Source organism: Amia ocellicauda, chromosome 10 (genome assembly GCF_036373705.1).
Source record: "Amia ocellicauda isolate fAmiCal2 chromosome 10, fAmiCal2.hap1, whole genome shotgun sequence".
Lineage (NCBI taxonomy): Eukaryota > Metazoa > Chordata > Actinopteri > Amiiformes > Amiidae > Amia > Amia ocellicauda.
The window spans coordinates 42,390,115-42,406,915 of record NC_089859.1 but is presented as its reverse complement, the minus strand read 5'-3'; the positions used below and the strand labels follow the sequence as shown (position 1 = coordinate 42,406,915).

At 44.9% G+C, this 16,801-nt stretch overlaps 12 non-coding genes and 24 pseudogenes across 12 annotated transcripts; all 36 read left to right on the top strand.

Annotated features, from left to right (window-relative positions):
* The first annotated feature begins 958 nt into the window (after positions 1 to 958).
* On the top strand, positions 959 to 1,077 carry LOC136762440 (5S ribosomal RNA). Its single transcript, XR_010820639.1, has one exon. It is a non-coding gene; the product is annotated as a 5S ribosomal RNA (ribosomal RNA).
* A 218-nt stretch (positions 1,078 to 1,295) lies between these two features.
* LOC136762178 (uncharacterized) lies at positions 1,296 to 1,414 on the top strand (annotated as a pseudogene).
* A 554-nt stretch (positions 1,415 to 1,968) lies between these two features.
* Positions 1,969 to 2,087, top strand: LOC136762631 (5S ribosomal RNA). The gene has a single exon (XR_010820825.1). It is a non-coding gene; the product is annotated as a 5S ribosomal RNA (ribosomal RNA).
* Positions 2,088 to 2,312: 225 nt separating this feature from the next.
* On the top strand, positions 2,313 to 2,431 carry LOC136762603 (5S ribosomal RNA). Its single transcript, XR_010820797.1, has one exon. It is a non-coding gene; the product is annotated as a 5S ribosomal RNA (ribosomal RNA).
* Positions 2,432 to 2,647: 216 nt separating this feature from the next.
* On the top strand, positions 2,648 to 2,765 carry LOC136762056 (uncharacterized; annotated as a pseudogene).
* A 210-nt stretch (positions 2,766 to 2,975) lies between these two features.
* LOC136761565 (uncharacterized) lies at positions 2,976 to 3,094 on the top strand (annotated as a pseudogene).
* A 226-nt stretch (positions 3,095 to 3,320) lies between these two features.
* On the top strand, positions 3,321 to 3,439 carry LOC136762399 (5S ribosomal RNA). Its single transcript, XR_010820599.1, has one exon. It is a non-coding gene; the product is annotated as a 5S ribosomal RNA (ribosomal RNA).
* Positions 3,440 to 3,655: 216 nt separating this feature from the next.
* On the top strand, positions 3,656 to 3,774 carry LOC136761581 (uncharacterized; annotated as a pseudogene).
* A 208-nt stretch (positions 3,775 to 3,982) lies between these two features.
* LOC136761932 (uncharacterized) lies at positions 3,983 to 4,101 on the top strand (annotated as a pseudogene).
* Positions 4,102 to 4,316: 215 nt separating this feature from the next.
* Positions 4,317 to 4,435, top strand: LOC136762615 (5S ribosomal RNA). Its single transcript, XR_010820809.1, has one exon. It is a non-coding gene; the product is annotated as a 5S ribosomal RNA (ribosomal RNA).
* Positions 4,436 to 4,651: 216 nt separating this feature from the next.
* On the top strand, positions 4,652 to 4,770 carry LOC136761367 (uncharacterized; annotated as a pseudogene).
* Positions 4,771 to 4,980: 210 nt separating this feature from the next.
* LOC136761684 (uncharacterized) lies at positions 4,981 to 5,099 on the top strand (annotated as a pseudogene).
* Positions 5,100 to 5,307: 208 nt separating this feature from the next.
* Positions 5,308 to 5,426, top strand: LOC136761894 (uncharacterized; annotated as a pseudogene).
* A 215-nt stretch (positions 5,427 to 5,641) lies between these two features.
* Positions 5,642 to 5,760, top strand: LOC136762614 (5S ribosomal RNA). The gene has a single exon (XR_010820808.1). It is a non-coding gene; the product is annotated as a 5S ribosomal RNA (ribosomal RNA).
* A 216-nt stretch (positions 5,761 to 5,976) lies between these two features.
* Positions 5,977 to 6,095, top strand: LOC136761730 (uncharacterized; annotated as a pseudogene).
* A 210-nt stretch (positions 6,096 to 6,305) lies between these two features.
* On the top strand, positions 6,306 to 6,424 carry LOC136761206 (uncharacterized; annotated as a pseudogene).
* Positions 6,425 to 6,649: 225 nt separating this feature from the next.
* Positions 6,650 to 6,768, top strand: LOC136762485 (5S ribosomal RNA). Its single transcript, XR_010820683.1, has one exon. It is a non-coding gene; the product is annotated as a 5S ribosomal RNA (ribosomal RNA).
* A 210-nt stretch (positions 6,769 to 6,978) lies between these two features.
* On the top strand, positions 6,979 to 7,097 carry LOC136760856 (uncharacterized; annotated as a pseudogene).
* Positions 7,098 to 7,312: 215 nt separating this feature from the next.
* On the top strand, positions 7,313 to 7,431 carry LOC136761158 (uncharacterized; annotated as a pseudogene).
* Positions 7,432 to 7,659: 228 nt separating this feature from the next.
* Positions 7,660 to 7,778, top strand: LOC136761410 (uncharacterized; annotated as a pseudogene).
* Positions 7,779 to 7,996: 218 nt separating this feature from the next.
* Positions 7,997 to 8,115, top strand: LOC136760961 (uncharacterized; annotated as a pseudogene).
* Positions 8,116 to 8,324: 209 nt separating this feature from the next.
* Positions 8,325 to 8,443, top strand: LOC136761536 (uncharacterized; annotated as a pseudogene).
* A 211-nt stretch (positions 8,444 to 8,654) lies between these two features.
* Positions 8,655 to 8,773, top strand: LOC136761780 (uncharacterized; annotated as a pseudogene).
* Positions 8,774 to 8,982: 209 nt separating this feature from the next.
* Positions 8,983 to 9,101, top strand: LOC136761323 (uncharacterized; annotated as a pseudogene).
* A 216-nt stretch (positions 9,102 to 9,317) lies between these two features.
* LOC136762500 (5S ribosomal RNA) lies at positions 9,318 to 9,436 on the top strand. The gene has a single exon (XR_010820697.1). It is a non-coding gene; the product is annotated as a 5S ribosomal RNA (ribosomal RNA).
* A 216-nt stretch (positions 9,437 to 9,652) lies between these two features.
* LOC136762359 (5S ribosomal RNA) lies at positions 9,653 to 9,771 on the top strand. Its single transcript, XR_010820560.1, has one exon. It is a non-coding gene; the product is annotated as a 5S ribosomal RNA (ribosomal RNA).
* A 216-nt stretch (positions 9,772 to 9,987) lies between these two features.
* Positions 9,988 to 10,106, top strand: LOC136762179 (5S ribosomal RNA). Its single transcript, XR_010820442.1, has one exon. It is a non-coding gene; the product is annotated as a 5S ribosomal RNA (ribosomal RNA).
* Positions 10,107 to 10,322: 216 nt separating this feature from the next.
* On the top strand, positions 10,323 to 10,441 carry LOC136760649 (5S ribosomal RNA). The gene has a single exon (XR_010820267.1). It is a non-coding gene; the product is annotated as a 5S ribosomal RNA (ribosomal RNA).
* A 216-nt stretch (positions 10,442 to 10,657) lies between these two features.
* On the top strand, positions 10,658 to 10,776 carry LOC136761068 (uncharacterized; annotated as a pseudogene).
* Positions 10,777 to 10,991: 215 nt separating this feature from the next.
* LOC136761952 (uncharacterized) lies at positions 10,992 to 11,110 on the top strand (annotated as a pseudogene).
* Positions 11,111 to 11,326: 216 nt separating this feature from the next.
* Positions 11,327 to 11,445, top strand: LOC136760735 (uncharacterized; annotated as a pseudogene).
* Positions 11,446 to 11,660: 215 nt separating this feature from the next.
* LOC136760669 (5S ribosomal RNA) lies at positions 11,661 to 11,779 on the top strand. The gene has a single exon (XR_010820277.1). It is a non-coding gene; the product is annotated as a 5S ribosomal RNA (ribosomal RNA).
* A 220-nt stretch (positions 11,780 to 11,999) lies between these two features.
* Positions 12,000 to 12,118, top strand: LOC136762227 (uncharacterized; annotated as a pseudogene).
* A 216-nt stretch (positions 12,119 to 12,334) lies between these two features.
* LOC136761100 (uncharacterized) lies at positions 12,335 to 12,453 on the top strand (annotated as a pseudogene).
* A 209-nt stretch (positions 12,454 to 12,662) lies between these two features.
* Positions 12,663 to 12,781, top strand: LOC136761795 (uncharacterized; annotated as a pseudogene).
* A 221-nt stretch (positions 12,782 to 13,002) lies between these two features.
* LOC136761344 (uncharacterized) lies at positions 13,003 to 13,121 on the top strand (annotated as a pseudogene).
* Positions 13,122 to 16,801: the final 3,680 nt, after the last annotated feature.

Sequence of the window (16,801 nt, the reverse complement as noted above, 5' to 3'; positions counted from 1 at the left end):
GATTCAAGCTGATAGAAGAGCAACTTTGACTGAAATAACCACTAGTTACAAACGAGGTATGCAGCAAAGCATTTGTGAAGCCACAACACGTACAACCTTGAGGCGGATGGGCTACAACAGCAGAAGACCCCACCGGGTACCACTCATCTCCACTACAAATAGGAAAAAGAGGTGAGACATTCAGATGGTAGAGTCAGAATTTGGCGTAAACAGAATGAGAACATGGATCCATCATGTCTTGTTACCACTGTGCAGGCTGGTGGTGGTGGTGTAATGGTGTGGGGGATGTCTTCTTGGCACACTTTAGGCCCCTTAGTACCAATTGGGCATCGTTTAAATGCTACGGCCTACCTGAGCATTGTTTCTGACCATGTCCATCCCTTTTTGACCACCATGTACCCATCCTCTGATGGCTACTTCCAGCAGGATAATGCACCATGTCACAAAGGTCGAATCATTTCAAATTGGTTTCTTGAACATGACAATGAGTTCACTGTACTAAACTGGCCCCCACAGTCACCAGATCTCAACACAATGGAGCATCTTTGGGATGTGGTGGAACGGGAGCTTCGTGCCCTGGATGTGCATTCCACAAATCTCCATCAACTGCAAGATGCTATCCTATCAATATGGGCCAACATTTCTAAAGAATGCTTTCAGCACCTTGTTGAAGCAATGCCACGTAGAATTAAAGCAGTTCTGAAGGCGAAAGGGGGTCAAACACAGTATTAGTATGGTGTTCCTAATAATCCTTTAGGTGAGTTCATCGTAGCTCTTAATACTCTCTTTCTGTCTGGAGGAGATATAATTGAAGTATTGTACACGTACCCAGCTACTGTCAACACCATTTGCTGCACTGATATTTTTCCATCCATTTTTCTTTTTTTTTTTTTTTTTTGCTGGAAGTTCCGTCAATACCCGCCAACCTTTAAGAGACATCATGCCGCCAGGCATCTTGGCTTGCGGCCACACCGTCCTGAACGCGCCCGATCTCGTCAGATCTCGGAAGCCAAACGGGGCAGGGCCTGGTCAGTACTTGGATGGGAGACCTCCTAGAAATACCAGGTGCTGCAAGCTTTTTACGTCTCCTGGGTAACTTCATCGTAGCTCTTAATACTCTCTTTCTGTCTCCAGGAGATATAATTGAAGAATTGTACACGTACCCGGCTACTTTCAACACCCTTTCCTGCACTGATATTTTTACCTCCATTTTTCTATTTTTTTTTTTTTTTTTTGCTGGAAATTCCGTCAATACCCGCCAGCCTTTAAGAGACATCATGCAGCCAGGCATCTCGGCTTTCGGCCACACCATCCTGAACGCGCCCGATCTCGTCAGATCTCGGAAGCTAAACGGGGCAGGACCTGGTCAGTACATGAAAGTGATACCTCCTGGAAATACCTAGTGCTGCAAGCTTTTACGTCTCCTGGGTAACTTTATCGTAGCTCTTAATACTCTCTCTCTGTCTGGAGGAGATATAATTGAAGTATTGTACACGTATCCAGCTACTGTCAACACCCTTTGCTGCACTGATATTTTTCCCTCCATTTTTCTTTTTTCTTTTTTTTTTTGCTGTAAGTTCCGTCAATACCCGCCAGCCTTAAAGAGACATCATGCAGCCGTGCCTCTCGGCTTTCGGCCACACCGTCCTGAATGCGCATGATATCGTCAGATCTCGGAAGCTAAACGGGGCAGGACCTGGTCAGTACTTGAATGTGAGACCTCCTGGAAATACCAGGTGCTGCAAACTTTTACGTCTCCTGGGTAACTTTATCGTAGCTCTTAATACTCTCTTTCAGTCTGCAGGAGATATAATTGAAGAATTGTACACGTACCCGGCTACTTTCAACACCCTTTCCTGCACTGATATTTTTCCCTCCATTTTTCTATTTTTTTTTTTTTTTTTTTTTGCTGGAAGTTCCGTCAATACCCGCCAACCTTTAAGAGACATCATGCAGCCAGGCCTTTCGGCTTGTGGCCACACCGTCCTGAATGCGCCCGATCTCGTCAGATCTCGGAAGCTAAACGGGGCAGGGCCTGGTCAGTACTTGGATGGGAGACCTCCTAGAAAAACCAGGTGCTTCAAGCTTTTTACGTCTCCTGGGTAACTTCATCGTAGCTCTTAATACTCTCTATCTGTCTGGAGGAGATATAATTGAAGTATTGTACACGTACCCAGCTACTGTCAACACCATTTGCTGCACTGATATTTTTCCATCCATTTTTCTTTTTTCTTTTTTTCTTTTATTTTTTTGCTGGAAGTTCCGTCAATACCCGCCAACCTTTAAGAGACGTCATGCAGCCAGGCCTTTCGGCTTGTGGCCACACCGTCCTGAATGCGCCCGATCTCGTCAGATCTCGGAAGCTAAACGGGGCAGGGCCTGGTCAGTACTTGGATGGGAGACCTCCTAGAAATACCAGGTGCTTCAAGCTTTTTACGTCTCCTGGGTAACTTCATCGTAGCTCTTAATACTCTCTATCTGTCTGGAGGAGATATAATTGAAGTATTGTACACGTACCCAGCTACTGTCAACACCATTTGCTGCACTGATATTTTTCCCTCCATTTTTCTTTTTATTTTATTTTTTTGCTGGAAGTTCCGTCAATATCCGCCAGCCTTTAAGAGACATCATGCAGCCAGGCCTCTTGGCTTGTAGTCACACCGTCCTGAACGCGCCCGATCATATCAGATTCCGAAGCTAAACGGGGCAGGGCCTGGTCAGTACTTGGATGTGTGACCTCCTGGAAATACCAGGTGCTGCAAGCTTTTTACGTCTCCTGGGTAACTTCATCGAAGCTCTTAATACTCTCTTTCTTTCTCCAGGAGATATAATTGAAGAATTGTACACGTACCCGGCTACTTTCAACACCCTGTGCTGCACTGGTATATTTCCCTCTATTTTTCTTTTTTTTTTTTGCTGGCAGTTCCGTCAATACCCGCCAGCCTTTAAGAGACATCATGCAGCCAGGCATCTCGGCTTGCGGCCACACCATCCTGAACGCGCCCGATCTCGTCAGATCTCGGAAACTAAACGGGGCAGGACCTGGTCAGTACATGAATGTGAGACCTCCTGGAAATACCTGGTGCTGCAAGCTTTTACGTCTCCTGGGTAACTTTATCGTAGCTCTTAATACTCTCTATCTGTCTGGAGGAGATATAATTGAAGTATTGTACACGTACCCGGCTACTTTCAAAACCCATTACTGCACTGATATTTTTCCCTCCATTTTTCTTTTTCTTTTTTTTTTTTTTTTTTTTTTTGCTGGCAGTTCCGTCAATACCCGCCAGCCTTTAAGAGACATCATGCAGCCAGGCATCTCGGCTTGCGGCCACACCATCCTGAACGCGCCCGATCTCGTCAGATCTCGGAAGCTAAACGGGGCAGGGCCTGGTCAGTACTTGGATGGGAGACCTCCGAGAAATACCAGGTGCTGCAAGCCTTTTACGTCTCCTGGGTAACTTCATCGTAGCTCTTAATACTCTCTTTCTGTCTGGAGGAGATATAATTGAAGAATTGTACACGTACTAGGCTACTTTCAACACCCTTTGCTGCACTGATATTTTTCCCTCCATTTTTCTTTTTATTTTATTTTTTTGCTGGAAGTTCCGTCAATATCCGCCAGCCTTTAAGAGACATCATGCAGCCAGGCATCTCGGCTTGCGGCCACACCATCCTGAACGCGCCCGATCTCGTCAGATCTCGGAAGCTAAACGGGGCAGGACCTGGTCAGTACATGAATGTGAGATCTCCTGGAAATACCTCGTGCTGCAAGCTTTTACGTCTCCTGGGTAACTTTATCGTAGCTCTTAATACTCTCTATCTGTCTGGAGGAGTTATAATTGAAGTATTGTACACGTACCCAGCTACTGTCAACACCCTTTGCTGCACTGATATTTTTCCATCCATTTTTTTTTTTTTTTTTGCTGGAAATTCCGTCAATACCCGCCAGCCTTTAAGAGACATCATGCAGCCAGGCATCTCGGCTTGCGGCCACACCGTCCTGAACTCGCCCGATCTCGTCAGATCTTGGAAGCTAAACGGGGCAGGACCTGGTCGGTACATGAATGTGAGACCTCCTGGAAATACCTGGTGCTGCAAGCTTTTACGTCTCCTGGGTAACTTTATCGTAGCTCTTAATACTCTCTATCTGTCTGGAGGAGATATATATGAAGTATTGTACACGTACCCAGCTACTGTCAACACCCTTTGCTGCACTGATATTTTTCCATCCATTTTTCTTTTTTTTTTTTTTTTTTGCTGGAAGTTCCGTCAATACCCGCCAACCTTTAAGAGACATCATGCAGCCAGGCCTCTCGGCTTGCGGCCACACCGTCCTGAATGCGCCCGATCTCGTCAGATCTCGCAAGCTAAACGGGGCAGGGCCTGGTCAGTACTTGGATGGGAGACCTCCTAGAAATACCAGGTGCTGCAAGCCTTTTACGTCTCCTGGGTAACTTCATCGTAGCTCTTAATACTCTCTTTCTGTCTCCAGGAGATATAATTGAAGAATTGTACACATACTAGGCTACTTTCAACACCCTTTGCTGCACTGATATTTTTCCCTCCATTTTTCTTTTTATTTTATTTTTTTCCTGGAAGTTCCGTCAATATCCGCCAGCCTTTAAGAGACATCATGCAGCCAGGCCTCTTGGCTTGTAGTCACACCGTCCTGAACGCGCCCGATCATATCAGATTTCGGAAGCTAAACGGGGCAGGGCCTGGTCAGTACTTGGATGTGTGACCTCCTGGAAATACCAGGTGCTGCAAGCTTTTTACGTCTCCTGGGTAACTTCATCGTAGCTCTTAATACTCTCTTTCTTTCTCCAGGAGATATAATTGAAGAATTGTACACGTACCCGGCTACTTTCAACACCCTGTGCTGCACTGGTATATTTCCCTCTATTTTTCTTTTTTTTTTTTGCTGGAAGTTCCGTCAATACCCGCCAGCCTTTAAGAGACATCATGCAGCCAGGCATCTCGGCTTGCGGCCACACCATCCTGAACGCGCCCGATCTCGTCAGATCTCGGAAGCTAAACGGGGCAGGACCTGGTCAGTACATGAATGTGAGACCTCCTGGAAATACCTCGTGCTGCAAGCTTTTACGTCTCCTGGGTAACTTTATCGTAGCTCTTAATACTCTCTATCTGTCTGGAGGAGTTATAATTGAAGTATTGTACACGTACCCAGCTACTGTCAACACCCTTTGCTGCACTGATATTTTTCCATCCATTTTTTTTTTTTTTTTTGCTGGAAATTCCGTCAATACCCGCCAGCCTTTAAGAGACATCATGCAGCCAGGCATCTCGGCTTGCGGCCACACCATCCTGAACTCGCCCGATCTCGTCAGATCTTGGAAGCTAAACGGGGCAGGACCTGGTCGGTACATGAATGTGAGACCTCCTGGAAATACCTGGTGCTGCAAGCTTTTACGTCTCCTGGGTAACTTTATCGTAGCTCTTAATACTCTCTATCTGTCTGGAGGAGATATATTTGAAGTACTGTACACGTACCCAGCTACTGTCAACACCCTTTGCTGCACTGATATTTTTCCATCCATTTTTCTTTTTTTTTTTTTTTTTTGCTGGAAGTTCCGTCAATACCCGCCAACCTTTAAGAGACATCATGCAGCCAGGCCTCTCGGCTTGCGGCCACACCGTCCTGAATGCGCCCGATCTCGTCAGATCTCGCAAGCTAAACGGGGCAGGGCCTGGTCAGTACTTGGATGGGAGACCTCCTAGAAATACCAGGTGCTGCAAGCCTTTTACGTCTCCTGGGTAACTTCATCGTAGCTCTTAATACTCTCTTTCTGTCTCCAGGAGATATAATTGAAGAATTGTACACGTACTAGGCTACTTTCAACACCCTTTGCTGCACTGATATTTTTCCCTCCATTTTTCTTTTTATTTTATTTTTTTGCTGGAAGTTCCGTCAATATCCGCCAGCCTTTAAGAGACATCATGCAGCCAGGCCTCTTGGCTTGTAGTCACACCGTCCTGAACGAGCCCGATCATATCAGATTTCGGAAGCTAAACGGGGCAGGGCCTGGTCAGTACTTGGATGTGTGACCTCCTGGAAATACCAGGTGCTGCAAGCTTTTTACGTCTCCTGGGTAACTTCATCGTAGCTCTTAATACTCTCTTTCTTTCTCCAGGAGATATAATTGAAGAATTGTACACGTACCCGGCTACTTTCAACACCCTGTGCTGCACTGGTATATTTCCCTCTATTTTTTTTTTTTTTTTTTGCTGGCAGTTCCGTCAATACCCGCCAGCCTTTAAGAGACATCATGCAGCCAGGCATCTCGGCTTGCGGCCACACCATCCTGAACGCGCCCGATCTCGTCAGATCTCGGAAGCTAAACGGGGCAGGACCTGGTCAGTACATGAATGTGAGACCTCCTGGAAATACCTGGTGCTGCAAGCTTTTACGTCTCCTGGGTAACTTTATCGTAGCTCTTAATACTCTCTATCTGTCTGGAGGAGATATAATTGAAGTATTGTACACGTACCCGGCTACTTTCAAAACCCATTACTGCACTGATATTTTTCCCTCCATTTTTCTTTTTCTTTTTTTTTTTTTTTTTTTTTTGCTGGAAGTTCCGTCAATACCCGCCAGCCATTAAGAGACATCATGTAGCCAGGCCTCTCGGCTTGCGGCCACACCGTCCTGAATGCGCCCGATCTCGTCAGATCTCGGAAGCTAAACGGGGCAGGGTCTGGTCAGTACTTGGATGGGAGACCTCCTAGAAATACCAGGTGCTGCAAGCTTTTTATGTCTCCTGGGTAACTTCATCGTAGCTCTTAATACTCTCTTTCTGTCTCCAGGAGATATAATTGAAGAATTGTACACGTACCCGGCTACTTTCAACACCCTTTGCTGCACTGGTATATTTCCCTCTATTTTTCTTTTTTTTTTTTGCTGGCAGTTCCGTCAATACCCGCCAGCCTTTAAGAAACATCATGCAGCCAGACATCTCGGCTTGCGGCCACACCGTCCTGAACGCGCCCGATCTCGTCAGATCTCGGAAGCTAAACGGGGCAGGACCTGGTCAGTACTTGAATGTGAGACCTCCTGGAAATACCTGGTGCTGCAAGCTTTTACGTCTCCTGGGTAACTTTATCGTAGCTCTTAATACTCTCTATCTGTCTGGAGGAGATATAATTGAAGAATTGTACACGTACCCAGCTACTGTCAACACCATTTGCTGCACTGATATTTTTCCCTCCATTTTTCTTTTTTCTTTTGTTTTTTGCTGGAAGTTCCATCAATACCCGCCAGCCTTTAAGACACATCATGCCGCCAGGCCTCTTGGCTTGCAGCCACACCGTTCTGAACGCCCCCGATCTCATCAGATCTTGGAATTTAAACGGGGCAGGGCCTGGTCAGTACTTGGATGGGTGACCTCCTAGAAATGCCAGGTGCTGCAAGCTTTTTACGTCTCCTGGGTAACTTCATCGTAGCTCTTAATACTCTCTTTCTGTCCGGAGGAGATATAATTGAAGAATTGTACACATACCCGGCTACTTTCAAAACCCATTACTGCACTGATATTTTTCCCTCCATTCTTCTTTTTCTTTTTTTTTTTTTTTTTTTTTTTTGCTGGAAGTTCTGTCAATACCCGCCAGCCATTAAGAGATATCATGCAGCCAGGCCTCTCGGCTTGCGGCCACACCGTCCTGAACGCGCCCGATCTCGTCAGATCTCAGAATTTAAACGGGGCAGGGCCTGGTCAGTACTTTTATGGGTGACCTTCTGGAAATACCAGGTGCTGCCAGCTTTTTACATCTCCTGGGGAACTTCATCGTAGCTCTTAATACTCTCTTTCTGTCTGGAGAATATATAATTGAAGAATTGTACACGTACCCGGCTACTTTCAACACCCTTTGCTGCACTGGTATTTTTCCCTCTATTTTTCTTTTTTTTTTTTTTTTTTTTGCTGGAAGTTCCGTCAATACCCACCAGCCTTTAAGAGACATCATGCAGCCAGGCCTCTTGGCTTGCGGCCACATTGTCCTGAACGCGCCTGATCTCGTTAGATCTCGGAAGCTAAACGGGGCAGGGCCTGGTCAGTACTTGGATGGGAGACCTCCAGGAAATACCTGGTGCTGCAAGCTTTTTACGTCTCCTGGGAAACTTAATCGTAGCTCTTAATACTCTCTATCTGTCTGGAGGAGATATAATTCAAGTATTGTACACGTACCCGGCTACTTTCAACACCCTTTGCTGCACTGGTATTTCTCCCTCCATTTCTCTTTTTTTTATTGCTGGCAGTTCCGTCAATACCCGCCAGCCTTTAAGAGACATCATGCAGCCAGGCATCTCGGCTTGCGGCCACACCGTCCTGAACGCGTCCGATCTCGTAAGATCTCGGAAACTGAGTGGGGCAGGGCCTGGTCAGTACTTGGATGGGTGTCCTCCTGGAAATACCAGGTGCTGCAAGCTTTTTACGTCTCCTGGGTAACTTCATCGTAGCTCTTAATACTCTCTTTCAGTCTGGAGGAGATATAATTGAAGAATTGTACACGTACCTGGCTACTTTCAACACCCTTTGCTGCACTGATATTTTTACCACCATTTCTCTTTTTTTTTATTTGCTGGATGTTCCGTCAAAACCCGCCAGCCTTTAAGAGACATCATGCAGCCAGGCCTCTCGGCTTGCGGCCACACCGTCCTGAACGCGCCCGATCTCGTCAGATCTCAGAATTTAAACGGGGCAGGGCCTGGTCAGTACTTTTATGGGTGACCTTCTGGAAATACGAGGTGCTGCAAACTTTTTACGTCTCCTGGGTAACTTCATCGTAGCTCTTAATTCTCTCTTTCTGTCTGGAGGAGATATAATTCAAGTATTGTACACGTACCCGGCTACTTTCAACACCCTTTGCTGCACTGGTATTTCTCCCTCCATTTCTCTTTTTTTTATTGCTGGCAGTTCCGTCAATACCCGCCAGCCTTTAAGAGACATCATGCAGCCAGGCCTCTTGGTTTGCGGCCACACCGTCCTGAACGCGCCCAATCTCATCAGATCTCGGAAGTTAAACGGGGCAGTGCCTGTTCTGTACTTGGATGGGAGACCTCCTGGAAATACCAGGTGCTGCAAGCTTCTTACGTCTCCTGGGTAACTTCATCATAGCTCTTAATACTCTCTTTCTGTCTGGAGGAGATATAATTGAAGAATTGTACACGTACCCGGCTACTTTCAACTCCCTTTGCTGCACTGATATTTTTCCCTCCATTTTTCTTTTTTCTTCTTTATTTTGCTGGAAGTTCCATCAATACCCGTCAACCTTTAAGAGACATCATGCAGCCAGGCGTCTCGGCTTGTGGCCACACCGTCCTGAATGCGCCCGATCTCGTCAGATCTTGGAAGCTAAACGGGGCAGGGCCTGGTCAGTACTTAGATGGGAGACCTCCTGGAAATACCAGGTGCTGCAAGCTTTTTACATCACTTGGGTAACTTCATCGTAGCTCTTAATACTCTCTTACAGTCTGGAGGAGATATAATTGAAGAATTGTACACGTACCCGGCTACTTTCAACACCCTTTGCTGCACAGATATATTTCCCTCCATTTTTCTTTATTCTTTTCTTTTTTGCTGGAAGTTCCGTCAATACCCTCCAGCCTTTAAGAGACTTCATGCAGCCAGGCCTCTTGGCTTGCGGCCACACCGTCCTGAACGCGCCCGATCTCGTCAGATCTCGGAAGCTGAACGGGGCAGGGCCTGGTCAGTACTTGGATGGGTGACCTCCTGGAAATACCAGGTGCTGCAAGCTTTTTTCGTCACTTGGGTAACTTCATCGTAGCTCTTAATACTCTCTTTCAGTCTGGTGGAGATATAATTGAAGTATTGTTCACATACCCGGCTACTTTCAACACCCTTTGCTGCACTGATATTTTTCACTCCATTTTTCTTTTTTCTTTTTTTTTTTGCTGGAAGTTCCATCAATACCCGCCAGCCTTTAAGAGACATCATGCAGCCAGGCGTCTTGGCTTGTGGCCACACCGTCCTGAATGCACCCGATCTCGTCAGATCTCGGAAGCTAAACGGGGCAGGGCCTGGTCAGTACTTAGATGGGAGACCTCCTGGAAATACCAGGTGCTGCAAGCTTTTTTCGTCACTTGGGTAACTTCATCGTAGCTCTTAATACTCTCTTTCAGTCTGGAGGAGATATAATTGAAGTATTGTTCACATACCCGGCTACTTTCAACACCCTTTGCTGCACTGATATTTTTCACTCCATTTTTCTTTTTTCTTTTTTTTTTTGCTGGAAGTTCCGTCAATACCCGCCAGCCTTTAAGAGACATCATGCAGCCAGGCCTCTTGGTTTGCGGCCACACCGTCCTGAACGCGCCCGATCTCGTCAGATCTCGGAAGCTAAATGGGGCAGGGCCTGGTCAGTACTTCGATGGGTGACCTCCTGGAAAAACCAGGTGCTGCAAGATTTTTACGTCTCCTGGGAAACTTCATCGTAGCTCTTTATACTCTCTTTCTGTCTGGAGGAGATATAATTGAAGAATTGTACACGTACCCGGCTACTTTCAAAACCCTTTGCTGTACTGATTTGTTTCTCTCCATTTTTCTTTTTTCTTATTTTTTTTGCTGGAAGTTCCATCAATACCCGCCAGCCTTTAAGAGACATCATGCAGACAGGCCTCTTTGTTTGCGGCCACACCGTCCTGAACGTGCCCGATTTCGTCAGATCTCGGAAGCTGAACGGGGCAGGGCCTGATCAGTACTTGGATGGGAGACCTCCTGGAAATACCAGGTGCTGCAAGCTTCTTACGTCTCCTGGGTAACTTCATCATAGCTCTTAATACTCTCTTTCTGTCTGGAGGAGATATAATTGAAGAATTGTACACGTACCCGGCTACTTTCAACTCCCTTTGCTGCACTGAAATTTTTCACTCCATTTTTCTTATTTCTTTTTTTTTTGCTGGCAGTTCCGTCAATACCCGCCAGCCTTTAAGAGACATCATGCAGCCAGGCCTCTTGGTTTGCGGCCACACCGTCCTGAACGCGCCCAATCTCATCAGATCTCGGAAGCTAAACGGGGCAGTGTCTATTCTGTACTTGGATGGGAGACCTCCTGGAAATACCAGGTGCTGCAAGCTTCTTACGTCTCCTGGGTAACTTCATCATAGCTCTTAATACTCTCTTTCTGTCTGGAGGAGATATAATTGAAGAATTGTACACGTACCCGGCTACTTTCAACTCCCTTTGCTGCACTGATATTTTTCCCTCCATTTTTCTTTTTTCTTCTTTATTTTGCTGGAAGTTCTGTCAATATCCTCCAGCCTTTAAGAGACATCATGCAGCCAGGCATCTCGGCTTGTGGCCACACCATCCTGAATGCGCACGATCTCGTCAGATCTCGGAAGCTAAACGGGGCAGGGCCTGGTTAGTACTTAGATGGGAGACCTCCTGGAGATACCAGGTGCTGCAAGCTTTTTACATCACTTGGGTAACTTCATCGTAGCTCTTAATACTCGCTTTCTGTCTGGAGGAGATATAATTGAAGTATTGTACACGTACCCAGCTACATTTAACACCCTTTGCTGCACTGATATTTTTCCCTCCATTTTTCTTATTTCTTTTTTTTTTGCTGGAACTTCCGTCAATACCCGCCAGCCTTTAAGAGACTTCATACATCCAGGCCTCTTGGCTTGCGGCCACACCGTCCTGAACGCGCCCGATCTCGTCAGATCTCGGAAGCTGAACGGGGCAGGGCCTGGTCAGTATTTGGATGGGTGACCTCCTGGAAATACCAGGTGCTGCAAGCTTTTTTCGTCACTTGGGTAACTTCATCGTAGCTCTTAATACTCTCTTTCTGTCTGGAGGAGATATAATTGAAGTATTGTACACGTACCCGGCTACATTCAACACCCTTTCCTGCACTGATATTTTTCCCTCCATTTTTCTATTTTTTTTTTAATTTTTTTTCTTGGATGTTCCGTCAATACCCGCCAGCCTTTAAGAGACATCATGCAGCCAGGCTTTTTGGCTTGCGGCCACACCGTCCTGAACGCGCCCGATCTTGTCAGATCTAGGAAGCAAAACGTGGCAGGACCTGGTCAGTATTTGGATTGGTGACCTCCTGGAAAAACTAGGTACTGCAAACTTTTTACGTCTCCTGGGTAACTTCATCGTAGCTCTTAATACTCTCTTTCTGTCAGGAGAAGATACAATTGAAGAAATGTACACGTACCCGGCAACTTTCAACACCCTTTGCTGCACTGATATTTTTCCCTCCATTTTTCTTTTTTCTTTTTTTTTTTGCTGGAAGGTCCGTCAAAACCCGCCCGCCTTTAAGAGACATCATGCTGCCAGGCGTCTCGGCTTGCGGCCACGCCGTCCTGAACGCGACTGATCTCATCAGATCTCGGAAGCTATACAGGGCAGGGCCTGGTCAGTACTTGGATGGGTGACCTCCTGGTAATACCAGGTGCTGCAAGCTTTATACGTCTCCTGGGTAACATCATCGTAGATCTTAATACTCTCTTTCTGTCTGGAGGAGATATAATTGAAGAAATGTACACGTACCCGGCTACTTTCAACACCCTTTGCTGAACTGATATTTTTCCCTCCATTTTTCTTTTTTTATTTGCTGGAAGTTCCGTCAACACCCGTCAGCCTTTAAGAGACATTATGCAGCCAGGCCTCTCGGCTTGCGGCTACACCGTCCTGGACGCACCCCGTCTCGTCAGATCTCGGAAGCTAAACGGGGCATGGCCTGGTCAGTACTTGGATGGGAGATCTCCTAGAAATACCAGGTGCTGCAAGCTTTTTACGTCTCCTGGGTAACTTCATCGTAGCTCTTAATACTCTCTTTCTGTCTGGAGGAGATATAATTGAAGAATTGTACACGTTCCCGGCTACTTTCAACACCCTTTCCTGCACTGTTATTTTTCCCTCCATTTTTTTATTTTTTTATTTTTTATTTTTTGCTGGAAATTCCGTCAATACCCGCCAGCCTTTAAGAGACATCATGCAGCCAGGCATCTCGGCTTGCGGCCACACCGTCCTGAACGTGCCCGGTCTCGTCAGACCTTGGAAACTAAACGGGCCAGGGCCTGGTTAGTACTTGGATGGGTGACCTCCAGGAAATACCAGGTGATGCAAGCTTTTTACGTCTCCTGGGTATCTTCATCGTAGCTCTTAATACTCTTTATCTGTCTGGAGGAGATATAATTGAAGTATTGTACACTTTGTCTTAGGGACAGTCTGGCTAGCAGTGACTGAGTGGTTGACAGACGACAAGCAACGGAATGTACGTGCTCTGTGATGTCATAGGAGTCAGCTGAGAGAGGCTCGTGATGTCATCGCTGAGCTGTCTGTCTGTCTGTCTGTCTCTCTCTCTCTCTCTCTCTCTTCCTCTGAATTCAATTCATTTGTATTGTCAAAGCAATTGGACATACATACATATATATATATATATATATATATACATACATACATACATCCATACATGCTAGAAAGTCATTACTATGTTATCTTAAAGGCTAACTAAGCAGAACATATATCATTATAGAACAGAGTTCATAGGTCAACACATGGTTTTAGGGAACAGGCACGTAGGTCATACCGTTTGACAATGTCTCCAAGGTTCTCATCGTAAATAACAAACAGAAATCAAACTATCTTCTGGGCTGACCTTCTAGCTTGACCGTATCTTTCTTAAGTATACAAGAGAGAAAAACAGGTGTAAGAAAATAATTTCTAATTTTCCTTCTACACATATATACATACATACATACATATGTAGCGTTATGTTGGGTGTATTTGGATAAGAGCATTTGGGCTCTGAGCTGAAGCACTGATCTAAAGAAGACCTCTCCCCCCCCAAAGTTATCAGATTTCCTTAGCTCATCAGCTTAGAACTGGTTTGCATCAAAGTGACAGTTTTGGGGAGGATGGCACCGAGAAGAGGCCAAATAGTTTGGAATTCTGCTATGAGATGTCTGGAGAAAGGGGCCTGTAGGTGATAAAAACTCTTTGAAGTGGATGAGAGCCGAAATCCCGACATAGAGCTACGAACCCAGGCCAACCGGCATTTCCAAAAGATGGCATGGATTGACATCAGTCATAAATAAAGCCTCCCTCCAATAGGACACTGGGGGCTGAAACCGAAATCCAATCTCAAGAACTCAGGGACCAATCACCTACTGATCTGACAGACTATAAGGAACAGCGGACAGTCTTTCTCTCTCTCTCTCTCTCACCTGAACCAGAAACTCGCTGCCACAGCTCAACCTGTAGCTCTGTTGCCAGAACCGGAATCAGAAACCAACCAAGTCTTTGCCGGCAACAGAAGAGTTAAACTATGAGAAGGAGATTGAGCGAAGAATTATTTTAAAGGACTTTATTAAATAAATAACTTCACAGACCCACCTGATCAGTGGAGTTTTACAGCTGGACAATTGACTAAGTCGACTGAATACGAAAGTGTCAGTCACTTAAATAGCTATTTGAGTCTTAAGAAACTTGACCCTTGGAACAAACAGGGCCCTGCTTTCCTCAAAGACTTCGTCTTCAAGTAACTACGGTGGAACCATGCTTACAAAGAAGATTTTGTGCACAACCTTGGAGCCTTCAAACCAATGGAAAATCTGTTTGGAAACGACTCTACATTCCCGAAACCCCAACTTCCAGGTGCATCGACTGAGTGGAAGTTCTTGGACAAAGCCGAACCGGACTGCCTTTGTTCCAAATAACACGGACCTCGTGCCGTGTGCTGTTATCTGAGCCCGAAGCCAGAGAGGCCTCTCTGCGACGAAGTTCACATAAGTTTAACAGTTTGGAGTTTGTGATTCATGACATTTGAGAAATCAATTAGAAATGTTAATCTGTGATTCATAACTCTAGAATGTGTAATATCATTTAGTTTTCTTAAATATAAATGTGAGTTGCATTAAACTGTTTTGTTGATAATTTTAGAAATAAAATCTGTCAACGCCGAGAAATATCTTCTCATTCCTGTTTAACTGTTTAGTCTGAAATTGACACAAGTTAATAGACATTAGATTATTGGTGGCCCTGCCTATCCTTAATCATTGAATAATAATCAGTTAAGGGAAATTGTGGTAACAAATAGGATCTTTCTCGGCACCTAAACGTAAATGAGACTGATATATATATAACGAGAAGTTACCTGACATAAATACTAACCTGCGTAGTTATTTAATGTCTGACTAATAATACTAACGAGAGACTCACCTTCGTCTTACTAACCGGTATTGTAGTCAATGTGTTTATAACCTTTTTTGTTTAACGATTTGTTAAACGGAATGTACGTGCTCTGTGATGTCATAGCAGTAAGCTGAGAGAGGCTCGTCATGTCATCGCTGAGCTGGCTGGCTGGCTCTCTGTGTGTGTGTGTGTGTGTGTGTGTCTCTCTCTGTCTGTCTGTCTGTCTGTCTCTCTCTCTCTCTCTTACTCTCTCTCTCTCCCTCTCAATTCAATTCATTTGTATTGTCAAAGCAATTGGACATGCATACATACATACATACATATATATGGAAAATAAACAATATGTGTACATCTCTTTCTGCATTAGTGGTGCCCTCACAGATGTGCAAGTTACATGACAGACAGACAGACAGACACACACACACTTTCACACACAGACAGACAGACACAGACACACACAGAAACACACACACATACTTTGACAGACAGACAGACAGACACACGCATATTATGGGTCTTTGTTGGGTAGTGAAATGGGTAGCATCAGTCGCAGTGTGGGTAATGTCAGGGAGCCAATCATAGTCCCCGTTATTTGCATATCGTCACTTAAAGAAGACTGGATAGGGAGATATAAATAGCAATGGGGAGACTCTTGTACTTGGTGTGGCTCTATCCATATAGTGGGGCCAGCAGGTGCAGCAATAGAAGCTCAGCCTGGGGAGACTGGATTTAGCATTTCCTCTCCATTTTGATAACTATCCATAATCATTTCTGCAAAATACTTCTATGATACCTATGTATGTTTTTTACTTGTACTATATTATACTATCAAGTATCAGTGTACACATACAATGTGACCTGTTACATTAATACAGAGGCCACGGAAGGCCAGATCACTAATAGCCACTGTCCCCTGATATTACACTTTTTTACAATCACTTTGGCACTCATTTCAGAACCTTGATGTCATTTTTCAAAACTCTAGACACTAAACTCACACCCGATGATCAAAATGCACATTTTTCAAAACTCTAACACTTTTTTACAATTGCTTGGATACAATACACATCAACCTCAGATCATTTGTTCATTGAACTAAAATGACACAACTTAACATCAAAGTATTACCATTTCAAAATGCAATTCACACATTACATCTGAGATCACTGTCTATTCATTTCATTACAAAGATCTAACTATCAATTGATACAGCTGCTCAAAATGATAAGTGACTGTTGCATTACTCTTAATGCATAATTTTATGGAAACTGACAAACAATATTCCATGTTTCGATCATGAAAGTTTCAGGATAATGAGATCCATTGACATCAATAAACGAGGAGCATGAACCAGTTGGACTACATTATCTATGGATGTAATATTTCATCATCATTCATCATCATGTAGCACTTTTCCACACCATGTTTGCAGTGTGGAAGGAAAGTTTGAAATTCTTTCTCTAATACCTGTTTTTCTCTCTTGTATACTTAAGAAAGATAAGGTCAAGCTAGAAGGTCAGGCCAGAAGGTAGTTTGATTTCTGTTTGTTATTTACGATGAGAATCTTGGAGACAATGTCAAACAGTATGATTGAAGTGCCTGCTCCCTAATCCATG